Here is an 8,473-nt window from a genome sequence, read left to right on the forward strand (position 1 = left end):
TTTTTTAAGACAGGGTCTCTCTTTGTCACCCAGGCTGGAGTGCAGTGGCACAATCTCAGCTCACTGCAACCTCTGCCACCCAAGTTCAAGTGATTCTCCTGCCTCAGCCTCCCGAGTAGCTGGGATTACAAGTGTGTACCACCACACTTGGCTAATTTTTGTATTTTTAGTAAAGAGAGGGTTTTACCATGTTGGCCAGGCTGGTCTTGAACTCCTGACCTCGGGTGATCCACCCGCCTTGGCCTCCCAAAGTGCTGGGATTACAGGCATGAGCCACCATGCCAGCTCTTTTGTCAGTCTTAAGATCTCTGTTTCAGTGCTAATGCTGGTCAGTTGTGCCTGAATTTCAAGGGGAGGAGGGCATAGTGAGGCATGTCCAACCCTCCCTTCCCGTCATCATCATAGTCATCGCTTGAACTAGTTTTTTAGGTTTACTTTGGAATGCCCTTGGCCAAAAGGATGAGTCCATTCAGTTGGCTGGGGGGCTTAGAATTTTATTGTTGGTTTACAATGCCAACAAAGATGTCTCCTTTGCAATGTGAATTGGCCACTCCCCCTTCAAGTTCTGGAGTCTACTCCAGAACTAGATTCCCTTGAATCTAGGCTAACCTTAGTGATTTGCTTGTAACCAATAAAATGTGACAGAATTATCATTAAAAAGACATTCCCTCTTGGAACCCAGCTGCCATGTTGTGTGAAACACAAGCCATGTGTGGAGGCCACAAATAGGTGCTCTGGTTGACAGACTCAACTGAGCTCAGACTTTAATTCATGCTAGCTCAGGCACCAGGCATGTCAGCAAAGCAGTCTCTAGATGATTCTAGCTCCCAGGCATTCAAGTCACCCCCAGTGGAGTCATTCCCAAAGGAGGCTCCAGGCACTGTAGGACATAGCCCACTCTCACTGTGCCCTTTGTGACTTCCTGTCCTGCAGAGTACATGAGCATAGCACAATGGTTACTATTTTATGCCATTAAGTATTGGGGTGGTTCTACTTAGCAATAGGTAAGCCAGAACACCTGGTTATATACACAAGCATTCATAAGAATCGTGTCATTTTCAAGCAGGAAAAGACCTCAAGAGATAGTCTGTCCTCCTCCCTCAGTTTTCAGAAAAGGAATCAGTTACATGACTTGTCTGAAGTCATACAATTAGCTGGCAGACCAAGAATCTGAAGTCCTTTTCCATTACAATACAGACATGCTCATCATGCCCTGCAAACTCCTATCAACTGGAACTACTGCAACTGTTCTGCCAGGGACAGGTTCTTCTCTAAAATTCCAGCTCTCCGGAGGGAGAAGGCCCTGACTTTGGGTAAGCCTTTAAACTGAAGCTCCCTGTGGGGTCTATCTAAAGAGTCATTCCTCACTTTCCCAGGCTGGCCAACTTGATTCTTCCTTTTCTCAATCTTCCTTGGTCTTTCTCCGCCTCTTCCTTGTGGCTTCTGCCACTCCACTATTTTCTTCTCTTTCCCTTTTCAACACTGGGTATTGAAATACTATGTATCAACCAATGGCCTTCAAGGGCATAGAGTATGCTTAAAATTATGAGGTAAGACTCATAACAGAAGTGAAAGGGATCACCCAGCTGTTGGTAGTTATCAGAGGAGCTCAAGATACGAAACAGACAGAAGTAGAGCACCCCATCTACAAGGAGACTCCTGACACATCTCATCAGTCACCAGCATCCTAAGGAATCACATTTGGAAATTCTTTAATCTCTCTTCCATTTATAGATGGGGAAACTGATCTCAGAGAAGTGAAATGATTTTCCTAGATCATACATAGTCTTTGTGCCTCTTTGGAAATCCCAAAGCATCAAAATGCATTTTTCTCCTTTAAGGATTTTATTTGTGGCAGTTTAATATTAAAATCACTGACATTCAAAGGTACATTTTCAACATCACAAATTTAGACTCTATAGATAGCAGCATTAAGTTCTAGCACTGGGAACACATTAAAAGGGTGCTTTTCAAGTGTTTAATGGAACATGTGTATCTTCTCAAGAGTGGTGCTTTAGCGTGAATATAAAGAGGGAAAATTCTAAACAAGGCCATATTCTTCAGAGGAAAAAAATAAGCCTTATGAAGAAAGAAAACAGAAAATCAGATTTCTAAAGCCCGGTCTGGGGAGATATTTAAGGGTTGTTTAACTAAACTCAAGTATATCTAAGAGGTTGACAATTCATTCTGTCCCACTGAGGAGCTGGAAATATAATGGAATCTTTAAGTTTAAACCTAGTAAAATTGTTGGTTTGGGTTCTATGTTCCTGTTTTTATCTATTTTCTAGAAAGCTTTCACATTTCCAGAAAAGAAAGAGAAATGATTGTTATATATTTAGTTTTAACATAAGGTCTTGCTCTGTCACCCAGGCTGGAGGGCAGTGGCGCCATCTCTGCTTACTGCAAACTTTGCCTCCTGGATTCAAGCAATCCTCCCACCTCAGCCTCCCAAGTAGCTGGGACTACAGGCATGTGCCACCATCCTCTGCTAAACTTTTTTGTTTAATTGTCTGTATTTATAGTAGAGATGGGTTTCGCCATGTTGCCCAGGCTGATGTTGAACTCCTGAGCTCGAGAGATCTTTCCGCCTTGGCCTCCCAAAGTGCTGGGATTACAGGCGTGAGCCACCATGCCCAGTTCAGAAAGATGAATGATTTAACTAAACACACAGATGTAGAGACTGGCGCACAAAAAGGTAAACATACTTTATCAAGGTCAAGGATTCGTCCATTTAAATCACAGTTCTCAACTGTTTTTGGATTATGAATTCTTTCAGGATTCAACTAAAGTTTGGATCCACTCTCCAGAAAAATTTGGACATTAAAAAATTTGCATATGTCTTAGTCAGTTCTGGCTACTATAACAGAGTTCCATAAACCTGGTAGCCTATAAACAACAAAAATTTATTTCTCATAGTTCTGGAGGCTGGGAGCCCAAGATAAGAGTAACACCATGGTTGGGTTCTGGTGAGGGCCCTCTTCAGGTTTCAGACAGCCAACTTCTCATTGCATCCTCACATGGCAGAAAGAGGACTAGGGAGTTCCTTGGGGTCTCTTTTATAAGGGCAGTAATCCCATTTATGAGGGCTCACCCTCATGACCTAATGAGCTTCCAAAGGTTCCACCTCCTAGTACCATCACATGGGGGTTAGGATTTCAACATATGAATTTTGAGGGGACAGAAACATTCCATCTATAACAGCATAGAATGCCCCTTCATGAATCCCACATCTGTGAACCTCTGGGCTAAATATAGGATAAATCCAGACAATGGATAAAGTGGCTAAAATGATGAACTCCATCTTCTATGTTTTGAAGTAGAAATTCAGCCCCATTACTGAAAGGGTTTAAGGAGTAGACCATAGAATAGGAACATATAAGTAGTATAATACTATTTTTATTAAAGTAAATATTTATATTGTGCATATAGAGCAAAAAAATTTTATTGAGTACTTGTTGGGTACCATTTTTCTAAGTCATTTAATCTATATATTGTATTTTTTAATGAATGAATTTTTTTTCTTTCTTTTTAAAATTTCAATAATTTGGGGGGAACAGGTGGTGTTTGGTTGCATGGAAATGTCCTTTAGCAGTGATTTCTGAGATTTTGGTGTACCCATCTCCTGAGCAGTGTACACTGTACCCACTGTGTAGTCTTTTATCACTCACTCCCCTCCTACCTTTACCCCTGAGTCGCCAGAGTCCATTATATCATTCTTATGCCTTTGTGTCCCCATAGCTTAGCTCTTACTTATAAAAGAGAACATACAATGTTTGGTTTTCCATTCTTGAGTTATTCAATTCACTTAGTTATTCTATTCACTTAGAAAAATAGTCTTCAACTCTATACAGGTTGCTGCAAATGCCATTTTTTCATTCCCTTTTGTGGCTGAGTAGTATTCCACATTAATCTGTATAACTTAATCCCCACAACAACCCTATAAGTTACACACTATTATTATAACCAGTTTGCAAATGAGGAAATGACACACACACACACACTCAAACTGGACGCCACGACGTTAGGAATCATATCCAGCATCTGGGACAGGGCAAGGTAGACTCTGAAGGTGATACATAAAGATGTGTTGATTTAATGAATGAGCCAAATGTTAACAGTAGTTTTTTTTGTTTTTTTTTTTTAATGAGAGGTAGAGGATAAGGCAACCCTTTTATTGTCTACTTGCATTTTCTACTTAATTTTTTTTGTTCATTTTTAGATGGAGTTGCACTCTGTCGCCCAGGCTGGAGTGCAGTGGCACCATCTCAGCTCACTGTGACCTCCATCTCCTGGGTTCAAGCGATTCTCCTGTGTCAGCCTCCCAAGTAGCTGGGACTACAGGTGCACACCACCATGCCTGGCTAATTTTTGTATTTTTAGTAGAGACAGGGTTTCGCCATGATGGCCAGGTTGGTCTCAAACGCCTAATCTCAAGTGATCCACTCTCCTCAGCCTCCCAAAGTGCTGGGATTACAGGTGTGAGCCCCTGTGCCCAGCCTACTTGAATTTTTTTTTTTTTTTTGAGACAAGTTTTGCTCCTTTTGCCCAGGCTGGAGTGCAATGGCATGATCTTGGCTCACTGCAACCTCTGCCTCCTGGGTTCAAGCGATTCTCCTGCCTCAGCCTCCCAAGTAGCTGGGATTACAGGTGCCCACCACCACGCCTGGCTGATTTTTGTAATTTTAGTAGAGATGGGGTTTCACCACATTGACCAGGCCGGTCTTGAACTCCAGACCTCAGGTGATCCCCCTGCCTCAGCCTCCCGAAGTGCTGGGATTACAGGCGTGCCCCACCGTGCCCGGACCTACTTGAGTTTTTATAATGAGCATGTTGGCAGATCACAATTAGTGTTCAACAAATATCCATGTGCTTCTCTATGTTTCCCATCCTCTATGCTTCTAGGTGTGTTCATGGGACTAATTCTCACCAATGGAATGTTTGTGGAAATAATGCGTCTCCTTCAGCTGGAGGCAGTTAAGAGACAAGGACTATTGGGGGCCATCTCTGAGGCTGGCTACCACAGAGACCATAAAATATTCAGCAACGTGTAGACTCAGTTTGCCTGTGTAATTTATAGGGGACATGAAGACAAATTTCAGGTTGCCGTTTTGTGGTATAATTCCCTGAAATTATCTTATTTGTTTATTGGGTCTTTCCTGCCTTACTGGAATATCAGCTTCCTGAGAGTGTAAAGCTCGTGTCTGTTCTGCTGTCTGCTGTTTCCCTGGTGCCTGACACAGTGACTGCCACATGAGAAGAGCTCCTAAAATAGTGAAATAAATGAAGAATCACATGAGTGAAGTCCTCTGGGTACCTGAGTATGGGTGAAACTGGAAAACATTGATGGAGTTTTCCATAGCAGCATCCTAAGAAGACACTCTTGACCGGGTGAGAACTCATTTTGAGGACATCAGCAAACACAGCTTAAGAGGAGTTTAAAAGGTGATATCACCTGGGCTTGCTTTCTTAGGTACTCTTTTAAAAGGATGTAATTCATAGCTGTCCCAGGAAGACTCACCAGGAACACTGTTAATAACTGCCTTAGAAGCATTTTGTGATCTATCATTTAGGATATTTGTTTAGTTGCTCTAATAGGCACCAAGTAACAATGGGTTAAACAAGATGGTCTGTCTTTCAAATAAAAGTCCAGCTGGTAGGCAGCCCAGGAAAGGTAGGCTGCTCTGCTTCATGTGATGGTCTGAGGACCCTTATGCCTTCTGTTTTGTTGCTTTGCCATCCTCCGGGGTGTTGTCCTATCCACATGATTGAGTTGAATGCCCACCATCATGTCTGCATTGCAGCCTCAAGAAAGAGAAAAGAAGAAAGGGAAAGCATGCAACTTTCTTTTAAGGATGTGACCTAGAAGTGACATACATCACTTAGGCTCACATGCCATTGGTGGGAACTTAGTCATATGGCCACTGCTAGTTGCAAATGAGGCTGGGATATGTCATCTCTAGATGGACAGTCATGTACCTCCCAAAAACTTGGGGGTTACTATTACCAAAAGGAAGAAAGAAAATATGAATGGGTGGGGATTGGCAGTCTCTCATCAGTAGGAAAGCATCATGACTGATGCTGAGAAACTCTTTGCCCAAGTCTTTATGGCCTATATATGTAACTCCATATTACTGACAATGTGCATCACAGGGTGTGGTAGGTGGCTTCTAAAATGGCCCCAAATGATTCCTGTCTCCTGGTACTCGAGCCCTTGTGTAATCCCTTTTTCTTGAATGACTTCCTTCAAGTTAACAGACTGTTGATAGGCTGCCACTTCTATGATTAGATTATTAAAGATGTACCTCCATTTTCCTAGCAGACTTTATTGCCTTTGCAGCTTGCAAGCTTTGATGAAGCAGCCATGTTGGGAAGGCCCATATGGCAAGAAACCAAAGTCAGTCTCCAGACAATAGCCAGCAAAGAACTGAAGTCCTCAGTCCAATAACCTACAAAGAACTGAATCCTACCAATAACCACTTGAGTTTGGAAATGGATCCCTTACCAATCGAGGCTTCAGATTAGACCCCAGCCTTGGTTGACCTTCAGTGTAGCCTTATGAAAGACCCTGAAGCAGATAAAGCAACTAAACTGTGCCTGGACTTCTGATGCACAGAACTTGCGAGATAATAAATGTATGTTGTTTGAAGCCTCTAAGTTGGTGGTAATTTGTTGCAACAAAAAATAACTAATACATAGGGGTCTTTATTAAGACTGCTGCTCTGGGTCTAACTGTCTTAGGAGCACTATACCTGTTCCTTCTGAGGCATGGCCCTTCCACATCTCCAGATCCATCAGTCCTCCACACAACACACATCCACACCACTACCACCTCTTCTCCATCGGAGACACTCTCCTTCTCTCTTCAGCTGTGGCTTCTTCCACCTCCTGCCTTGTGGTTTTTGCTTTTTTTTTTTTTTTTTGGCCTTTGAATGGTCACTCAACATACTCTTCTAAGTTAGTTTAGATTATGATAATAGCCAGGAAGGTAGTGGTAGGGGAATGTCTTTAAAAGCTGGAGAAATGAGACTTGGGGAATGCAAAGGAATGACTGTTAGACATTGGGAAGTTGAGATTACCTCAGAGAAGCCATCAGACCCAGGATTCTGGGAGAGATAGAGACAGTCAGTTAGCAGCTTCCTAGAACCACCACTATATCCCCACTCAAACAGCTCAAGGAAGAAAGGGATTCTGGTCTTTAATCTGAACCCACCTTTTATAGACAATGGGAAGAGACACTACCAGTTAAAACAATGCCTTGTTTACCATACTGACCATACTTGTAGTACCTTATATTCACAACAAAATACTTATTGAGTATATAGTATGTGCCAGGCACTATATTAGGCTCTGGTATGTGGTAGTGAATAGCCTCTGCTCTCCTGGTGTTCCTAAATATTCCCTGCCAACTTTCTGTATTTCTTACTAGACTGCTGGCTCCATGAGGACAAGAACCTTGTATGACTTTTTCATGATGGATGTTCATCTGTGCCAGCTGTAAATATTTAACAAATACTTGTGGAATACACGAATCCAAAAGTGAGTGGAATGATAAAGAGGTAAGACATCAGGTGAGGGAGTAAGATTTTACAACACGGTGACTTTACTAGAATGCAAACTCTACGAGGGCTGGACCTTGATAAGTATTGGTTGCTTCATCTGTACAATAAAGAGGTTTGATTTGGTGAACTCTGAAATCATTTTGGTTATAAACTTCAATGACTCTTTGATTCTGAACTGTCACAGAAAGATATGAGCCTAGAATAAAATATCTAGAACATACATATTTAACTCAATTTTTGTGACTTCAGTTCAGAATTTAATTAATTTTAGTTGGGAATTTAGCAAACCCAAGCGATCATTTAGTGTCTTTATTCTTATATTTTGACAGGGAAAGGATCATGACATCTACTACAGCATTTGGCACAGACCCAGGTAAATAAGATAAAGCTTCTAAGTCACTTCTCCTCTTCGAATCATGGAATATATTGTGTCAGACCTCAGCGATCAGCTGTGGACTTTTTAAAAAGGAAAATTAGATATGGATTTATTACCTGAGCATTTGCCATTGTCAAAATGTGTAGATGTTACCCCATTCACTAGTTTTCTCTCATAAGGAAGCATTTCTCTAATGGTGATCTTCCACCCACCTGTCTTAGAGTCACTGGGGTGATGGTTATAATGATACCAGCTTCCTCACCCCTAGACCAAACGAATTAGCAGTTCTAGGGATGTAGCTCAGGATCCTCCATTTAAATAAGCATCCAAAGTAATTTTCATGAATGTAAAAATCTGAGAGCCACCATTCCTATTTCTTTGGCAACTTCAGACCAAAGCTTCTCTCCATACTTCTTCCCTGAGTCTTCTCTCAGTCTCTATGCTCCTCAACCATCTCTCCCTTTGCTAGGCTGCTGGATTCCTATTGAATGTGCTTACATGTTTTTTTTTTTGTTTTTTGTTTTTTGTTTTTGTTTTG

This window comes from Rhinopithecus bieti, unplaced genomic scaffold (genome assembly GCF_001698545.2).
Source record: "Rhinopithecus bieti isolate Rb0 unplaced genomic scaffold, ASM169854v2 scaffold_63316, whole genome shotgun sequence".
NCBI lineage: Eukaryota > Metazoa > Chordata > Mammalia > Primates > Cercopithecidae > Rhinopithecus > Rhinopithecus bieti.